Below are 21,439 nucleotides of genomic sequence, written 5' to 3'. Positions count from 1 at the left end.
AATGCATAACGTTGCCTGCAGAGGGCGCCTCGTACTCGACACTCAAAAATCATTATTATATTATTTTTTCCATTATTAAAAAATCTCTGTTGAAAATTTGAAACATTTCTGACTAAAATTATAGAAACTATTAAGGAAAAACCATTTTTTATTTTTCACTTTGACACCCTGTATCTTTTTTAATATGCGACTTGGGATATAGGTATGTTAGGTTAAATCGACTTATTTTCACCCAAGGAATCTCTGGTATCATTTGTGCCCCTCCATTTAAATACACCCTGTAGAACAAAAGTCAGAATTGAAATTTTTATTTTAAAATTTGTATTAGGACATTATTTGAGGTTATTGGCAGAATTGTAAATAATGGTACTTCTCTCTTGACTATTTTCGTGTTTTTTTAATTTATGAGCACCCTGTATATCTAATCTAAGATATTTGTATGACAGTCTCATTTTTTCAAGGGACAGAACTTTTTATAAAGTGACATTTTTCGATAAAGTCAAAAACAAAAGAGTCTCCTCTTGTCAACTCCATCCGTGGACACACTGTATATACATTATTAATGAACTTTATTGTACTTAAATTCACAAGTTTTTACTAAATTGTTTTTTTAAAAAAGTGAAAAAAATAAAAAAATCTTATTTTTTGCTTTTTTTTAAAATTGTTTATCAACGATTTTTTGCATGAAATTTTTCTTTTAAATTTTTTGAATAAGCCCTGTCGATGGGAAATTCAATTCTCTACAAATTTTTTTTTATGAACTATACCGAAATTTTGCTTCGTTTTCATGCTATATTTAAAAAACTGTAAAATTGCATTTTCACCCCTATCTTCAATTTCAACCCTCTAATTTAATAGCACCCCGCGGATTTTTCATTTTTAATGACCCTTCGAACAAGTCATGTGATGAAAATCCTTGAACGGCTTATTTCCTTCCTTTTTTGCAAAAAATGAGAATTAAAACGTATAAGGGTAAACGCGACGAAAATCGAAAAATTGACTCAGTTTTAGCGGCCATATATATCAGTCAATTTTCATCCAAAAATATCCTACTACCTCTTGTTTCGAAGGAAATTTTATCTACTTTTTTTTCTATGAAGCAATGCCTATATCTATCACTGCTCAGAAAAAAGTTATTTGCATAAAAGTAAAAAAAAACAAGATATTGAATTTTTTGCATTTTTTTTTTGTTAAATTGTTTTTAATATTTTTTGCAGTAAATAAATTTTTTTAAATAAGCGATTTCCATAGAAAATGTCATTATCTACAAAATTTTTCCTATGCAATACCCTCAAAGTTTGCTTCGTTTTCGAGATATACTCAAAAAACCGTAAGGGTTGCATTTTCACCACTAACCCCAATTTCCAACCTCTAATTTAATAGCACTCCGCTATTTTTTCTTTCTGAATAACCATTTGAACGATTTATTGCAATAAAAACCCATCAACGTTGTAGTTCCTTAGTACCCTGCTTTTTAAGACATAATCAATAGCCTAATCCCATTTCAAAATAGACTGAAATAATAACATGCTAATACTGTTCATTATAAGTACTTCAATTATTTTATTCAGCTTGTCAGGAGATGACCCTAAATCTAATAAAACCCCTAATCCTAATATGCAATGCAAGAAATCCATTAAGATTCAATGTTCTACCTCGAGAGCGGGATCGTTTGGGACGGAAAAAAGGGCGCGCTAAAATATTTCGTCTTATAAACCCCCACCGGGCTGTTTTACGACTGCATTTTGGGGTAATAAAATTTTGAAATTTCTCGCCTTCTAAATGCTTTCTTTTACTGCCCCTTTAAGGCGCGGCAGCTTGGACGGCGCTGGGCTCATTCAGGAATGTGCTTTTTTTAACGTAGATGTTTACTTTGTCCTTATAGTCTTGCAAAGCGCTTCATAAGCAATTATTAGTATCTAACAACCTAACAACGCTTACTTGTGAACTTCTTCTAGCTTATTTAGCCCAAATTATACAGGGTGCATGCAGTATAAGTGTACCATTCATTTACTATTGTCAAAAATATTATCGCCGACAGTTGTGTCAACAGAAATTAGATATGACTTAGCTAGAACATTATTTGACACCGCCGTCTTTGATGGTGATAATTTTGATCATTTATTCCAGTGTGTGCGAGATAACAGTGCACGTTTATTCAGAAAGAGATTCAAATTTTGACCATTTGCTATAATTGTTCTTTAGAAACTCTAAACTTCTTTTTAAAGACCTTTCAAGTGCTTCTACTTACGATCTTATATCTTATACGAGTCGCTAATAAATATTGGTTGAAAGGCATCTTGTTTGGCGGTGTCTAAAGAGCGCCTAATATGTTTTGTTATGTTAATAACGTTTTTACGTCAATTCCCTTAGTTTATATTTCAATTCCAAGGTTTTTGCGTATCCTTTGTTGTACGAAGGCATTTCTCAAATTTTTACCTGAACGCAAGGAATCGTCTTCTTTTGTTCGCCCCCGGAATTAATTATGAGCATTAATCTTCCCCGTGGCTCCCAACAAAGAGAACCCTCGGCCTCCCCCCACCCCCTAATAAAAACACACCCTGTAGAGTCTCCTAATGAGTTATTACCTCGATGGAATATAATATCGTGCTAAACGGCGGGGTAGCAAATTTATTAAGGTGATTCGCAGTCAACTCAGGCTTACATTCTTTGATAAATTGGATGACATCGACATATTTTGCCAAAATAATAATCTTCCGAGATTGCGAATATTGTAATTGAATGGGGTGCGTCAGGGTGGATAAAACAGGGTGTGTCTTTTAAAATATAATACGGTTATTTTTCCGGATCGGTTCGATGGATGAGATTGATTTTGGACGGGGTAAATTTGCCGAGGGGGTCGTATTTCTATGAAATAATTGATTGACTGACTTTACGAACTTCAATGAGAAGAGGTAACAAAAAAATGTAACATTCGTTCTGAGGAAGTTTGTTTTTATGTCGTTATACAAAGGAAAATCAGTGATTTAATGTAACTACCTAGAAAAAATATATTTTATTTAATTATTTATTCCGTAACGACACTAAGACATTTTTATTTAAATTTTAGTTCTCAGTACAGGGTGCAAAAGTAGGTAGCTAAATAGACACATTCACTATTTTCTCTTATACATATTCTATCATGATGTCGTTACAGAGCAGAAAAACTATAACAAAATAAAAAGATCACCTAAACCACATCAGTCGTTCGCGGGAAAATCCAATTGGTGTCCAATTTCAGCGGTATAGTAATTTTGCCTAGGAGTTTATTCTTACTAACGCTCTGTTAAAGTACTGTGATATTTTAAGGTTGCCGTTTCTGCCCCAGAGAAATACACTCGCGACTGTGGTGCACTTGACGCACCCTGTTTGTAATTTGATTCTTCGGATCCTCCCTCCCAGAGGCTTTAATTGTGTTAATTCGGGCTCTATTTCATTTCGGAGTTAATTCTCAAAACGCCACTTTCTGCTGAATGGCCACGATGCGTTTGGAGTTGGAATTAATTTATTGAAAAGATCGAAAACGGACCCGAGGGAAATACGAGTATTATTTCCCTATTAATTAATTACGACGGACGGTCATACACCACAGAAAAAAAAAGAAACTATGTACAAATAAGTATAGTAAATCGTACATTAATTTGCAGTAACTGAAACAGTTGTAATATAAATGACGGTGATTTAAATTGACGTTATAAATATCATTTTGGGTCGATATTATATTAAATTACCGTCCATTTAGGCTTCCCGATACTGTACTATCCCTTAAACGATTTTCATTATCTGGGACGTACTCCGGCTGACGAAATACACAAACAACAAGTCGGCGATCTGCGCCAGCGGAGCAGCAAAATTTAATTCGAATGTCAAGAATGGCCGGATATTAAATTGAAACCGAACTGGCACCAGATAGGGTCAAACTGCTCTCTAGGGGTGGATCTCAGATTACTTATGCTGCGGTTTTAAACTATATCTAGCTTGTGTGGTGAAGTATTTTAGTCACAACGAAGTAATGCGTAGATTTTTTTTCCTGTAAAAACAATGTGCAACATTTCTAATCTAATAGTCCAGACGGTATCTGTTTCAAAAAGCCATATTTGGGTGAATCGTATATCCACGGAGATTTTTGGCTTTTTGGCTTTCAAATACCACTAGAAATGAAAATTTTTCTATGCGCATAAAAAAAAACGTGGGCTTAACTTTTGGCGCAACAATATGTTAAAAAAATTCGAAAAATGTCATATTTTTCTTCCTATTTAATTATGTATCTTTTCAAGAGTTGATTTTATGCGAAAATGGAAGAGGAAAAAAATGTTTGTAATTAAATTTTTTACAATACATGACTGGTTACAAATCGAATGAATCATGATTATTATGGTAAAAATCGAAAAAATCGCAAAAATGGGGTTAAAAAACAATACTTTTTAGGGAATTTTTTTGGGGTATTTAAATTGGGTATAGGACCTTTATACTTGGCTCAAAAAAACTTCATGTTATGTAGAATTATCACACCAAATTTCATCAAAATCGGTTCGATAGATTTTGCATAATAATTTTGCAATCCAGATTTTGAAAAAAAATTTGCAAATTTTCAAAATTTTGCACAGCAAAAACTAAGGCCGTTAGATACTTGAAAATTTAATCGCATATAGAAGGGCTTTCAAGCTGTCAAACTTTTTTGAAAAATTCGAATCCATCAATTAGGAGAGTTCTGGCGCTTGTTTAAACATTGGTCGAATTTTTGTACTTATAAACAATTAGAATAACTTTGTGAATATTCAATCTAATCAAATTTTTTAAAGCAGGTTTTAAAAGTTCTTGGAAAGACGCTTCTTTAAAAAAAAAACAGATCGATTGGTCAATTAGTTACTTGCCAGATTTCTGCAGTAGCTACTAAAACGATATTTTTTTAAATGGCAACACCGGAAAAAAATATTTGTAAATTTTTCTTAATCAAGTTACTTCCTACAACTTTGCATTTGCAAGTACTAGTCTATTATTTCAAATAAAAAAGTTGAACTGTCAGGTTTAAAAAAAAATAACACTGTATATACAGGTTGTAGAGATGCTTTTCCTAACGGTATATATATATTTTTTTCAAGGTCGTATTTTTCGAATACGAAATAATATATTGAAATGAGATTCTTTTTTTAATATTATTTTTTTTGTGATTAAAGTATAATTCAAATATTAAATATAGGCATTTGAAAATACGCTAAAATTTAAAAAAAAATCTTCAAAATCGGACCTCTAGAACGTGAGATATTAAAAATGTTTAAGCCCATCGCTGTTTTGAACACGCCGGTTCAATTTCGAGCAGGCCGAAGCGGCCGCGCTCTCTGCTTCCCCCACCACCACCACCCGTACGATTTTCTCGAATTTCTCGCTTACATAAATAACTTTAAACACGTTTTAAAGTAGCTTGCCAATGAAGAAAAGTATTGTAATCTTAGACCTGGTAAGTACACGGAATACCAAAGGTATTTTTCGAAAAATTAGCCCGGATGTCCCAGTGTAAATGACGGTTAACTTTGATCGGCTATAACTACGTAACTAATTGATCAATCGATCTGTTTTTTTTTTAAAGAATCGTCTTTCCAATAACTTTTAAAACCTGCTTTAAAAAATTTGTTTTGATTGAATATTCACAAAGTTATTCTAATTGTTTATAAGTATAAACAAGCGCCAGAGCTCTCCTAATTGACGGATTCGAAATTTTCAAAACAAGTTTGAAAGCTTGAGAGCCCTTCTATAGGTATGTGATTAAATTTTCAAGTATCTAAGGGCCTTGGTTTTTGCTGTGCAAAATTTTGAAAATTTACAAATTTTTTTCAAAATCTGGATTGCAAAGTTATTATGCAAAAGATTCTTGAGCCAAGTATAAAGGTCCTATATCCAGTTTAAATATCCCAAGAAAAATCCCTAAAAAGTATTGTTTTTTAACCCCATTTTTATAAAAAATTTAACTGCAAACATTTTTTCCTCTTCCAGTTTCGCCTAAAATCAACTCTTGAAAAGATACATAATTAAATAGGAAGAAAAATATGACATTTCTCGATTTTTTTTAACATACTGTTGCGCCAAGAGTCAAGCCCACGTTTTTTTTTATGCGCAAAGAAAAATTTTCATTTCTAATGATATTTTAAAGCCAAAAAGCCAAGAATCTCCATGGATATACGATTCACCCAAACCAAAACAGATACCGCCTAGTCCAGAGGTCGGCAAGTAATTTTAGGTGGGGTCCGGATACTTTTGAAAATTTTGAACGAGGTCCACAAAAAAAACTTATTTTTTTATTTTAATTTGGACTCAAATTTAATCTGCTTACTAATTAAGAAGTCAAAACACTCACACAATTATAATATACTAGAAAAAATGATAAGATTGACCCTTAAACGTAAAAAACCTTTTTTTAAATAATTTATTTGAGTAATTTATACTTTCAAAAAATTTTTGGCGGTCCAGTATTCTACCTTCCGCGGTCCGGACTTGGACCGCGGTCCGCCAGTTGCCGACCCTAGTCTATAATTGTAATTTTAATGTGTAATTTTAGAAACAATATGTTTGAGTGTACCTACCTNTCCAAATGACTTACATGATAATCAACTCAATAATAAATTTTGTAATAATCATTTCAACCATTGCCTTTACCGCTTTGTCTTTTACATCAATATTTAATTTAAATTTTACTTTTCTCTCGTTAATCTGATTTCATCTCAATATATATATTTTTCTCAAGTTTAAAGACATAAAATTTTGATAGCCAGATGACTCTTCTTTCTTTTAAATTTTTGTGAGGTCGATTTGATCAATAGACCAAATCAAAAGTTATAACAAATTTAGTGTAGCGCGTTCGGGGCCGCGCGCTCTTCGAGAGCTATATTTGGGGTCCGCCCGTCTCATTTTTCGTACGGTAGAAAAAAAATTATACAGCCCTCAATTCGCATTTTAGAAAAAAACTCGAATGGCGCAGTTAATTTTTTTTTTAAATTATATTTTTTTATATTTTTTGTAAAAACTGTAATTTTACCAACTGTACACTCTACAGTTGGTAACTTTTTATATGTTGTTTCTGACAACTTTACAAAGCGAAAAATAAAAAGTTCTCTTTTCTCGTAATTTTTGCGAAGTCAAAATCTATCTTGACTCCACTAATTCACTATGTTTTCTTATACATATTCTACCATGACGTTGCGTCGTTACAGAGCAGAAAAACTATAACAAAATAAAAAGATCGCCAAAACCACATCGGTCGTTCGCGAGAAAATCGAATTGGTGTCCAATTTCAGCGGTATAGTAATTTTGCCTAGGAGTTTATTCTTACTAACGCTCTGTTAAAGTACTGTGATATTTTAAGGTTGCCGTTTCTGCCCCAGAGAAATACACTCGCGACTGTGGTGCACTTGACGCACCCTGTTTGTAATTTGATTCTTCGGATCCTCCCTCCCAGAGGCTTTAATTGTGTTAATTCGGGCTCTATTTCATTTCGGAGTTAATTCTCAAAACGCCACTTTCTGCTGAATGGCCACGATGCGTTTGGAGTTGGAATTAATTTATTGAAAAGATCGAAAACGGACCCGAGGGAAATACGAGTATTATTTCCCTATTAATTAATTACGACGGACGGTCATACACCACAGAAAAAAAAAGAAACTATGTACAAATAAGTATAGTAAATCGTACATTAATTTGCAGTAACTGAAACAGTTGTAATATAAATGACGGTGATTTAAATTGACGTTATAAATATCATTTTGGGTCGATATTATATTAAATTACCGTCCATTTAGGCTTCCCGATACTGTACTATCCCTTAAACGATTTTCATTATCTGGGACGTACTCCGGCTGACGAAATACACAAACAACAAGTCGGCGATCTGCGCCAGCGGAGCAGCAAAATTTAATTCGAATGTCAAGAATGGCCGGATATTAAATTGAAACCGAACTGGCACCAGATAGGGTCAAACTGCTCTCTAGGGGTGGATCTCAGATTACTTATGCTGCGGTTTTAAACTGTATCTAGCTTGTGTGGTGAAGTATTTTAGTCACAACGAAGTAATGCGTAGATTTTTTTTCCTGTAAAAACAATGTGCAACATTTCTAATCTAATAGTTCAGACGGTATCTGTTTCAAAAAGCCATATTTGGGTGAATCGTATATCCACGGAGATTTTTGGCTTTTTGGCTTTCAAATACCACTAGAAATGAAAATTTTTCTATGCGCATAAAAAAAAACGTGGGCTTAACTTTTGGCGCAACAATATGTTAAAAAAATTCGAAAAATGTCATATTTTTCTTCCTATTTAATTATGTATCTTTTCAAGAGTTGATTTTATGCGAAAATGGAAGAGGAAAAAAATGTTTGTAATTAAATTTTTTACAAAACATGACTGGTTACAAATCGAATGAATCATGATTATTATGGTAAAAATCGAAAAAATCGCAAAAATGGGGTTAAAAAACAATACTTTTTAGGGAATTTTTTTGGGGTATTTAAATTGGGTATAGGACCTTTATACTTGGCTCAAAAAAACTTCATGTTATGTAGAATTATCACACCAAATTTCATCAAAATCGGTTCGATAGATTTTGCATAATAATTTTGCAATCCAGATTTTGAAAAAAAAATTGCAAATTTTCAAAATTTTGCACAGCAAAAACCAAGGCCCTTAGATACTTGAAAATTTAATCACATATAGAAGGGCTCTCAAGCTTTCAAACTTTTTTTGAAAAATTCGAATCCGTCAATTAGGAGAGCTCTGGCGCTTGTTTAAACATTGGTCGAATTTTTGTACTTATAAACAATTAGAATAACTTTGTGAATATTCAATCAAATCAAATTTTTTAAAGCAGGTTTTAAAAGTTCTTGGAAAGACGCTTCTTTAAAAAAAAAAAAGATCGATTGATCAATTAGTTACGTAGTTATAGCCGTCATTTACACTAAATGTACTGGGACATCCGGGCTAATTTTTCGAAAAATACCTTTGGTATTCCGAGTACTTACCAGGTCTAAGATTACAATACTTTTCTTCATTGGCAACCTACTTTAAAACGTGTTTAAAGTTATTTATGCAAGCGAGAAATTCAATAAAATCGTACGGGTGGTGGTGGTGGGGGAAGCAGAGAGCGCGGCCGCTTCGGCCTGCTCGAAATTGAATCGGCTATAACTACGTAACTAATTGATCAATCGATCTGTTTTTTTTTTAAAGAATCGTCTTTCTAATAACTTTTAAAACCTGGTTTAAAAAATTTGATTTGATTGAATATTCACAAAGTTATTCTAATTGTTTATAATTATAAAAAGTCGACCAATGTTTGAACAAACGCTAGAGCTCTCCTAATTGACGGATTCGAATTTTTCAAAAAAAGTTTGAAAGCTTGAGAACCCTTCTATATGTGATTAAATTTTCAAGTATCTAAGGGCCTTGGTTTTTGCTGAGCAAAATTTTGAAAATTTACAAATTTTTTTTCAAAATCTGGATTGCAAAGTTATTATGCAAGATTCTACATAACATGAAGTTTTCTTGAGCCAAGTATAAAGGTCCTATATCCAGTTTAAATATCCCAAAAAAAAACCTAAAAAGTATTGTTTTTTAACCCCATTTTTGCGATTTTTTCGATTTTTACTATAATAATCATGATTCAATCGATTTGTAACTAGTCATGTTTTATAAAAAATTTAACTGCAAACATTTTTTTTCCTCTTCCATTTTCGCGTAAAATCAACTCTTGAAAAGATACAGAAAAATATGGCATTTTTCGAATTTTTTTAACATATTGTTGCGCCAACAGTCAAGCCTACGTTTTTTTTATGCGCATAGAAAGATTTTCATTTCTAGTGATATTTTAAAGCCAAAAAGCCAAAAATCTCCATGGATATACGATTCACCCAAACCAAAACAGATACCGCCTAGTCTATAATTGTAATTTTAATGTGTAATTTTAGAAACAATTTGTTTGAGTGTACCTATAAGATGGAAGTATTTCGTTAGAAAACTGACAGTTGCAAAAGCGCCAATGAATAAATTACGGAAAATGCATTGGAATATCTTCGGTGGCCCTATACTTTTATTTGCTGTTTGCTGAATAATCCACCGTACATTTTCCGTAAAGTTCACGGGAACAACGTAAATAGAAACCCGCGATAATTTCTGCTCTGGTTAACAGATCCGTAAACAAAATCCGGCCTATACACACACGCACAAGCGTAATCACCAGTTTGTAATTTGAACAAGCCCCGCTCCATAACGGAGGCCTACGCCACCGGTGGCGATATAAAGGGAGTTTTTACGGTCACCTGGGAGGGTGTTTCACGTGGCAGGATACAGTCCATCATTAGGGGATGATCAATCAAAGTCCGGGAGGCGTCCGATCCTCCCGTCCGCCCGGACACTTTTTCTCCGGTTTTTTTTGATGCCGGCCGTGATTGAGGAAACTTTCTGACCCAGGAATATACTACCGGATTTCGGCCAAATTGAATGAAATACAGCGGCGCGGATTGGGGGAGGGCTCATAGGTATTCCGCGCAGAGAGCTGTGTGTTATTTGTTACCCTATATTTCCTACTCGACAGATGACGATCGGGGACGATATATTTTTCCCAGGTGTCGCGATGTTTTAGTGGTAAATTTTCTGCATTACTTTGTTGCAACGTTGTTTGTAGTATTTTTTAAATTGTTTCACTTTTTTTTATAAGAATTTTGCCACACTCGAAAATATATTTTGAAAAATGAAGTAATAACTATAAATTTTTTTATTTTTGAATCGTATCCTTTTTATATTTTTCTCGTTCAGTTTGTACTAGTTGGTACAGGGCAATATTTTTAAAAATGAATTTTTAGGATTAGTCGACGTTTCTTTTTTATTTAAACACTGGCAGAACTGAAATAAAATATATCTAAATACATAACAAAAAAAACTTCATTACAATTAACGTTATTCCTTACACTATTAAAAAAAATAATAATAAAACTACAATATTAACAAAAAACTATATTTTAAGAATATATTTTTAAAAACATCCTATAATGAACACAAATTGAAGGATTAATATATTAAATATTATTTTAGGTATATGAAAATTTTACTCAATAGTACATAAATCTTTACAAACTTGGAGAGATATTTGAAGGGTTAATAAATCGAGGTTCAAAAATCCGAATAACAAATATTTTTTTCAAATAGAAAAAATATGATATCTACTGCATGGTAAAAAGACATAAGTATTAAAAATTTACATAATTATAGCACTCGTAGCCAAGATTTATATAAAAATTAGAACTAACACGCATATTACCAACAATAATAATATACTAATTGGAAGAACGAAGGCAAAAAATAATTCTATAATAATATAAAATTATTTACCTAATCAATTATGTGTAGAACATGTTACTGAAAACGAAATAATTGGCTTTATACAAAAAAGTAAAAATTTAAAGTATTTCTACCAATGTGTATTTAAAATAGATTTAAAAAAGGTGTTTGATAACGTAGCCATAAGGAACTTTTGGATATATTGGAGAGAACTGAGCTTAGAGAAATTCCTCACAAATTAATGGAGTCCCACAGGGAACGGTTCTGGCACCAATTTTATTTAATTTCTGTCTTAACGATCTATTTCATATTGAGTATAACAAAGTCGTATAAATTGGACAGAACTAAAATGATTAGCACTGAATGATTTAAAAAGATTAGAACTTATATCCATTAATATTAATAAGACGTACTTACCTACATTTACCTCCTTGATCTTGCTGGGAAAATGGATCACATTAAATCTGCTTCCGATGTGTCTGGCTGTATATGGAGATCTTCACCTAAAATGGGACGTACATATTAATCGTGTTATTAAAAAACTGGGAACATTTTTATATAAAATTAAATTTTTAACGTTTTATTCATCACTTCGAAAGTCAAGTAACTTATTGTATTACGGCAGGGGGTGCTGTGTACTCTTCTGTTAATACTCGTATTTAAGGAGATTGATTTTGGAATTGTCAACAACTTATTGAAGTGTGTGACATACAGGGTGGGTCATCAATGTGAGAAAGTAAAATAACTCTCTTGTTACTCATAATCCAGAAAAAAAGTTTATATAAAAGTTATACAGAATCAAGAAACCTAAACTACAAAATTAATTTGATACATACAGGGTGATGAGTAAAAACGGGACACGCCAAATATTAAATTTTTTAAGTGAAACACTATATATTTAAATAAATGGATTTCCGAGAAAATTCTATATATTATGGCAATATACACAGTTTATCATTTTAGTGAGGGGTTGCCAAGTTATGAAGAAAATTCTTCGAATTTTGGTAAAAACATGACCTCGAAAAAGTTGTATTAACTTTCAGTTACTAACACTTGGAACAAAATAATTAGCCAGAGTTATAGGCAAATGTTAGACAAAGGCTCCTATATTAGCTAATATCGATATATAGGGCATTTTTTATAATACGATCATTTTTAGGAAGTTGATTTTCTAACATTTTTCAAATGGAACACCCTATTTTTATTGTTCTATTTTATTTACATATCGGTCTACTTCAACCTTTATTAAGCATGTTCTATATCTAAAATTGTTAGTTTTTAAGATATAGCAATATTTCTGAGAAAACTTTTTATTATTTTATAGAATACCATAAATAAATGTTAACTAATAAAATTAACTCAAAATGGAATGATAAATTATAAACTGACAAGTTGACATAATGTGACAGTTTTTTCCAAAGTCATTTCGTGCGACCGAAAGTAATTAAAATTAGGTTTTTCCAGAAATGTTGGTATATCTTAAAAACTAACAACTTTAGGTGTAGAAAGAACATACTTAATGAAAGTTGAAGTGAACTGATACGTGAATAAAATAGAACAATAAAATACACGGTGTTCCATTTGAAAAATTTTAGAAAATCAAGTCTGAACTTTCTTAAAATGATCGTGTTATAAAAAATGCCCTGTATAAAATATCGATATTAGCTAATATAGGAGTCTCTGCCTAACATTTGCCTATAACTCTTGTCAAATATCTTTGCTCCAAGTGTTAGTAGTTGAAAGTTAATACATCTTCTTCGAGGTCATTTTTTTTCCAAAATTCGAGGAATTTTCTACATAACTTGACAACCCCGCACTAAAATATTAAACATTTATAGAATTTTTTCAGAAATTCATATATTTGAAAATATACAGGATGTTCTATTTAAAAAATGTAATATTTAGCGTGTCCCGTTTCTACACGTCACCCTGTGCGTTTCAAATTAATTTTGTCCTTTAGGTTTTTTGATTCTGTACAACTTTTATATAAACTTTTTTTCTGTATTATGAATAACAACGGAATTATTTTATTTTAAATTTAAAAATCCTGGACTATCTTTTTGTTGCATTTCGCATGTAATCACTTGTGTTAATTTTAGTAATGTTTTTATTGTTATTATCTGCTACCAATTTAATTCATTCTTGTTACTACTTGAGGCAACCTTAGGACGTTTTTATCCTATATTAAACATTTATGGAAGTTTCTCCGTAAATCAGGCCCCGTTGGAGGCAGGAGGCAATAAAAGCAAAGAAAACCAAAGATAATTACTGGAATAGAAATAAATTAGTTTAATGTCTATCCAACTGCGACATATTAACACAGTTTCGCCGCAAATCTGTCTCCGAAATCCAGAAAACTGAATTAGCCAGGGATCTGGATCACGTTAAGTTACAATTTCATTCCACCGTTATGTGATTACGATTTGTTGCCCAGTGTACACAAAGGCAATTTAATCTCGGTCGGAATATTTGGACTCCATCGGGTCGGATCAAGAGGGGCCATCCAGCGGCGGAGCATATTCTTTTACGTTTTGAATAAATACAGATGTTTTAAAAGATAATTTCGATTACGTAGGAGGTACATTAACTCGTTCTAATCGTTAATCTCTCGTTTGGAATAATGGCTGGATTCGGTGTGGATTCACTGTGACTTGCCAAGTTCCTGCTTCATTAGCTGAACCCACAGCCCTGCTATATCGAGAAATCTTGACCCTCCTACATGCCGATGACGTAGTTGGCAGGGGGTTAATTAAACACAAATCTGCTGTATCAAATGCTAGAAATGTTTGGGTTCCACCCCTATTTGCACGACCACATTGGTATGGTATAATTATAACAGAGGTTTCACCATCAATTTTTTTCCCAATGCCAGTACTATTAAACAATATGTTCAAATATGAATCCTGTTTTCATACAAGCCTACCATTTTTTTTGTTACCAATAAATTAAACAAGAAAGTGGTCAAATTATGGTGTTTGGAAAAGTTGCCGATACTCTTTTTGAGCCGCCATCTATATATCCATTACAGAAACCATAAATAAAATGCATATCGGTATATTCAACGATGAAAAGCATGATGGTTCATGGTTGTAAAAAAATCGAATGAAATGCACAGTTGAGCACAAAGATCACAACTAAGAAAATAAAGAAACATAAGAAAGTGACAACCATTAGTATCATTACAATGAAACTGTCACTATGAAAGATGCCTACTATGTGAAAATGTTAAAAAAAAGTTACTGTTTTGAGCCATACATTATTTAAAAATAATTATTTCTGACTAAACTACGCAGAATTCGAAAAAATAAGTAGACATTTTTTCTTCAAAAAAGTCTAATTTATTAAAAATAATATTATTTGCTTGATAATTCAAAGGAATAAAAAAAATTCGAAAAATTTCTGTTAAGAGCAGTTACAAAACTATCCTTATTTATAACCGATATAATTATTACCTACAATTTTCATTCCGTTATCTTAATCAAAAAAAAAGTTATTTTAAAAAATATCCAAATGATAAGACCCTTTCGAGGGCCATATCTCAGTAACGGTGCTCCGGAGGACCAATGTTTATAGGCATTTTTTTTTTACTATTTTTGGCTCTACTTTCATCCCCTTAAATTTTGTACCAACTTTTCCAAACACCCTGTATAGAGTGCCCTTTAATACTGTCATGTTTTCCTGGATGATTTTTAAGTAAAACTTATACAAAAAAAATCATATAACCTGGTGCCCAATTTTTAATAGTTATATTCTACTATTGTGGTTTGTAGTTCATGTTATACCGGTTGTTTTACGCCTTTATTACATTAAATCAGTAAGTTCTAGGTCTATCACACGTGTTATGGATTATTCTTGGCAACCATCCTGGTCGTGAATAATTGTATAAAACAAATATCAATAGATTAATTTGCTTGAAAAACTAGAAAATATTAATAGGCCCCTCAAATTGTCGAAATTACGTCGTTTTTTTGACAAATTAGTTCAGTAAACAATGACATGTTAAAATTAGGAAAAATTCCGAAGAATCAAATGAACTATTTTACCTTACTTTACTGAATGTTAGGGCTTCATTTTCAAAATGGCGTCCAAAGCTCACAAAAAAAAATTAAAAAGAAAACTAAACATTTTAGAAAAAAATGTTTTAGACAAAAGTTGTAGGACTATTTATAACAAAAATTTTGTGCCCAGCCCAATGTCAATAAACAAATGTATTAGTTATTGCAAAAAACGGCTAAAAATCTCATTTAAAAAAAAATTATCTTTAAAACGAAAAAAAAAATACGAAATTTTCAGAATATGTAGTCCTTGGCAAATAGAATAAACGTATTTTTGTAAAGTTGCAAATATTTTATAGTTTTTGTAAAAATTTTTTTCAAGTTTCGATAAATCACACAGTACCTAATGCACTTACATGAACCATCTTGGGCTTAAAATTAGTAAAGAGTTGTATTTTCTCGTGCAAATCGTATGCGTATTGCAAAAAAAAATTGGAAATATGCGAAAAATCTACCGAAACTTTGACTTATACATCTTATTTCATCGTTGAAATTTAATCGGAATAGCATTATTGCATACTAAAGGTTCGCGCGCACTAGACCGACCCCGCCGGCAACGCGCCGCACCGCTACGAAACGCGAATTTTCGTTCCTACGCTCACTTGTCGGTAAAATTTCTCCACTTGCAACGAACATTTTGTTGGAGATGGATGTTAACGTAATAGTTGTTAGTTTGCTCTGCGAAGAAGAGGAACGCAATCAAGAAAATGCCAAGAAAAAGCGAAAATGGGTTCACGAAATTTCCAGAAAAAGGAAGATAGAAAGTAAATACGCAACGTTATTTCCGGATTTAATTAAGCATCAGGAGAAATGTTTCCAATATTTTAGAATGAGATATGAAAACATCTTTTTGAGTAATTTTTATGACTCAAATCGTATACTTCTCTGTACTCGCTGACAAGCAAAATTAGCTTTTCTTCATCCATTTTGAAACCAACGGCGTCCTTTTCGTCGAAATACAAAGCGCCCACTATTTCACTCCACGACGAAACACAACGAACTAACGGCAAAAGTATTCTCGCCTGAGATTTCCGCCGACGACCGGTCGCGGCGTTGCTGTCCGTTGCCGAGAAGTACGCGCGGTTTCCTTTACGTACCATGTAAAAATAATTTCGCGTTCCGTAGCGGTGCGTTCCGTTGCCGGCCGGGCCGGTCTAGTGCGCGCGAACCTTAAAAGTCAATTTTCGTTAATTCATTTTTTTATAGGCACTTCCGTAAATGTAAAATAGTGTGTGTAGTGTAGTAAATAAAAGTCCAAAAGTGTTTACTTATGCTCTGAACCCTCAAAATGCAACATTGAATTGTTTTTTTATATATTTCATTGATATCGTTTTGCGACCAACTTGCCATTTTTTTTGTAAATGAAGAGAGGTAAACTGTTGTATGAATATCCTGTACAACAGGTTTAAAACAAAAGTTTGCACGATCCGAAAGCGGCACAAATCAAATACTTGTTTTCAGAACTTCTATTCGGTATCGTTTATTTGGAAATAGTTCCGAGATTAAGTAGTAGTACAAGTAAAATGGGCGACTCTACGACCCAGCGCGTTTGTCAGGTACAATATTAGACGGCGAAGCTGGTTATCGTTTTTTGTCGGAAACTATCTAACGCTGATTTTATACTCCCCTGCCTGGAATATGAATTCCAGAGAGTGCAAAGTGCACAAACTATGCAGTAGCGCTCGCAATATGAACAAACTTTATGAAATATCGGTAATTTGTCGGTTACGTGAGTAGTTTGCTCTTTTTATTTATGTACAAGTCTAAATTAGGGATTTTATACGGTACCGGATACATTGGAAAAGGCGGAAATAGAAGAAATACGGCATCGATTGTAATTTCACTTAATTTTTTAGTACAGAAATTTCGAATGTTTTGGAATATCACAATCTGGGTTTTAATTGAAAACTAAATTATCCTCCGTAATTTATAGTTTTTAAAATTTTCTTCTGGCCATTAATAGGTAAAGATTGTTTAAGGTAAGAAATAGTAATAGTTTAAATTTAGATTTAGCTCATAGAGGGAGCTAGGTTTAGAATCTTAAAATGTTCATATCTATGTTAGCTAGAAATTTTTATTAGGTTTCACATAAAAAATACATTTTTCTGTATTCACTTAATGAAAAAATATGCATTAATTCCCACAATTAAAAATTATTATAAAAAAAGTGCAGAAAAATAAGGAAAAATAAGGAATGAGGAATCTGCTGCTAAATTGAGAGTATAAAAAAATTGCGACCATTTCAACATTTTAAATGTAGCCCCTCTTGGAACTAGACCAAAATTGGAAATAACCTTCACCTCACCCATCCACTTTCGCAAGAACATTCTAAAAACTCATGAAACTACAAAGAAAAATTAAAAAATTAATGTTAACTTTGATACCCTATTCTTATCTGTCAATATTTCATTGAGACTAAATTATTTTCATGGAATATAGCCCAGTTACTGTAGCTGAAAATATAGTAATACCTCCGAATTTTTTATAACTGCGTCGTTTTTCCTCAAAATTTAGAATTAGGCTCGTCTTACCCCCCACTTCAAAACTTGTATATGCGCTAGGTGTGCTTTTTGTTCTTAAGGGGTGAAAACCACCCCTTATTGGAAAAACAAAAAAAAAATACAAATTTAAGCATTTTATGTAATCAAATCTTTTTTATTTACGCGGCATGAGTAATTTCATGTGCTATCTAACATGAAACTTAATGTATCCCAAATTTTCAACCCGGAAAAACCTTTAAAAACCACCCCTTTGGATGAAAATAATATAAACATTTTTTTTTCAACGTGAAACGTTTTAATCATGCATTTTTATCAAATTAAAATTGATTTCTTGATTAAAAAATCTTTTTTATCGATTGCAACTTTTCAACCCATGAAAAATACCCCTTCTTTCGAAAATAAAATGAAAAAATATTATTGAAAGAGTAGAAACATTTTAAATGTGCATTCTATTAAATAAACATTTATTCCCTTATTATAATATAGTAGTTATAATATAGTATAGTACTGGTTTATTCGAATATACACATACTAAATACGTATATATACAAAAAAGATCTAAATGCTTCAATATTCTTGTTTGACCTAAATTTTCCTAAAATTATCACCTATACACGTGTTTATTTTTTTGACGATAACTTTCTTACTTTTTAAGATTTTTAATCGCACAAAGGCTCATTTTGCAGGGAATTGTAAGGGCTACGTGAACTGTTGAGTTGATCTTTTTTAAACCCTTCATTTTTAAGTTTGAAGGGTTTAAAGGGCTCGAAAAGAGTGGTTTTCTCATTCATATGATAACTTAAAAAGGCGATATCTCGATTAATATTAATTTTAGAGAAATAAAAAATTGAAGCAAAATCTTCAGCAAAAATAAAGCTAAATTTTTTTACTCTTGTATTTTTTCGTACACCCTTTAATTTTTAAGTTACAGCGTAAAAATAGAATTTTTTTAAAAAATTTGAAAAATTTACATTTTCAAAAAATAAGTTTTTTTCGAAATCATGCTTTGTACGTGAGCCAAAGACCCAGAAAATATTCTTAAAACATAAATGAAGAAATCTGTAAATGGATTGCATTTAGTTTTAATTCTGACGCCAAAGGCACTGATTTGTTTAGTAATTTTTTCTTAAAAAAATGAGACTATCATGTTATTTCGACCATATTTCCGTTAATTTTGATTAGAAAGACTTTTAAAACAGCTCATTTTAATGGTTTTTCAAAATACTTTAAAAGAGGTTCAAATAGTTTTTTCCCTAATATTTATGGTTTTGGCGTTATTTAATGTTAACTGGTTCCAATTTAGTTTTTAGCTAACATATAATAATGTTTAAAAATCCATAACTTGGTTTATATTGTAATTAGAGAAAAACAAAATAATACCATTAGATTTGTTTTTATTACCTTTCTTTTTGTTCATTACAACTTTTTCGTTAAATCCAATGGTTTCAGAGTCATTTGCAAAAAACTGTCCGAAAACAAGCACTTGTTCAGAAAAAAATCAACATTTTAAAAAACTTTATATAACATTTGTTACTTAAAACTGACTATAGATTTCTGAGGATATTCTGGGCGTAAAAATTTCCACCCCCAAGAAGGGGTGGGAACCACCCCCAGGGCAAAAGCACACTTCGGCACTATAAGTTTTGTTCCTTGAGGCATTCCCCACATTCAGTCAAAATTTCACGTCAATCGGTTCAGTTATAAAGAATTCGGAGGTAAAAATCCTGAGTAACTGGGCTAATAGAACAGATTATTATCTTGATAATAGACTAGTTTGTTGAAATAAAGTCAAGTTGGACAAGTTACCTATCTATAGCGTACAATATATCAGTTAAATAATTCTTAATTCAGACTTAAAATATTGTCTCTAAAACAGATCTGTGTAGAAACCACTGTGGCAGTTTAGTAGTTCATGACTTAAATCAATGATATTTAAATTAAAATTTAAGAATAAACCAGGTTTGAGTAAAAAATTACTCGATGATAGTTAAATTTAGAAAAAGAGTCGACACTATATCCAATTATTTAACTCTCTTGTAGCGCATCGCCACTTAAATTCGCAGATGCTAATTCTCGAACCGAAGACATTCAGCTTCATCCTGTAAATGCTAATTTTATTACCTAGGAATCGTCGCAGCCGCGGAACTCCCAGCCCGAGAGTCTGCTAATTGAAACTGTCATCTGATAAAACGATAAAATAAATCCGCCATATTCTCATCCGCCAGGCATCTTGATGGGGCGATTAGAGGATTAAAAGTGTAGCTATTTTGACGTTTAATTTCGAGTTAATCTCCCGCTTTGATATTAATTCGTTCAACTCCGAACGAAACTCAACTTTCAGCAACAGACAGTTGTTAAAATGGGAATATTTCAGATACTGAAATTTGTTAATTGGACTCTTCGAATAAAAGAATTTACGAGTACCGCGAGTACTAGATATACGTCGCAATCTCTCTTCCAGTTGATGAGTGTGTTTACACGAAGGAGACACAGTGTGTAGGTACAAATTAAAACATTTAAAATTTTGACAAAGGGGGAAATGGAATTAAAATTTACTAATATGTACTAGATATGCAGAGAGATACAGAATGCTTGATGGCACCGCTACTTACAAATATTTTGTGTGCCGCTCTTAGCCCAATCGGGTTGTCATTTAACCGGGAAAAAATTAGGGACCACAATTTTATTGTTCTAACCTTTAGGGGGGGTCAATAGTAGTGTAAATTCAGAATCGCGACTGAATTCCACCCCTGCGTCAGCCGCCATCTTGAATTTAAGGAAAAATCGTTTTTGCTCAATATCTCGGCCATTTTCAACTTTACAACAAAAATGGTAAGGACTTAAGTTGTTGCAAATGCGATTTCATACAACTTTCTTCTATTACAAATTTTATCGTGCGATCGATATTTTTCAAGTTAAGGGGGAAAATAGTGACAAAGTATAATTATTGAATTATATCGTTTGTTATTGACTATACGACATAAATGTACATAAACAAAGTTGGAAAGAATTATATTTTCTACAATTTTGATTTTTTCGCTACTACCAAAATTTAAGGTCCTACGCCTATGGCAAGCCTAACTAAGCTCAAGGGATCAACATTCCATAGGCCTGACGTCTCCGCAAGCGTAGGACCTTAAATGTTGGTAGTAGCGAAAAAATCAAAGGGATCAAAATTGTAGAAAATATAGTTCTTTCCAACTTTGTTTATGTATATTTATGTCGTAAAGTCAATAACAAACGAGATAACTCAATAATTATACTTTGTCACTATTTTTCCCCTTAACTTGAAAAATATCGATCGCACGATAAAATTTATATTAAAAGAAGTTGTAGGAAATCGCATTTGCAACAACTTAAGTTCTTACCATTTTTGTTGTAAAGTTGAAAATGGCCGAGATATTGAGCAAAAACGATTTTTCCTTAAATTCAAGATGGCGGCTGACGCAGGGGTGGAATTCAGTCGCGATTCTGAATTTACACTACTATTGACCCCCCCTAAAGGTTAGAACAATAAAATTGTGGTCCCTAATTTTTTCCCGGTTAAATGACAACCCGACTGGGCTA

At 32.3% G+C, this 21,439-nt stretch overlaps 1 protein-coding gene across 1 annotated transcript in view; it reads right to left on the bottom strand.

Moving 5' to 3' along the window:
• LOC108903509 (tensin-4) overlaps window positions 1-11,763 on the bottom strand; it is a 227,997-nt gene extending 216,234 nt beyond the window's left edge. Inside the window, exon 1 of the mRNA XM_018705724.2 lies at window positions 11,734-11,763. The gene's annotated coding sequence lies outside the window, so the exon portion shown is untranslated. The remainder of the gene's footprint in view (window positions 1-11,733) is intronic.
• Window positions 11,764-21,439: the final 9,676 nt, after the last annotated feature.

The sequence above is a fragment of the Anoplophora glabripennis genome, unplaced genomic scaffold (genome assembly GCF_000390285.2).
Source record: "Anoplophora glabripennis isolate ALB-LARVAE unplaced genomic scaffold, Agla_2.0 scaffold163, whole genome shotgun sequence".
In the NCBI taxonomy this organism is placed as follows: domain Eukaryota; kingdom Metazoa; phylum Arthropoda; class Insecta; order Coleoptera; family Cerambycidae; genus Anoplophora; species Anoplophora glabripennis.
The sequence above is the reverse complement of the archived record's forward strand: the minus strand, read 5'-3'. Positions and strand labels throughout refer to the sequence as shown.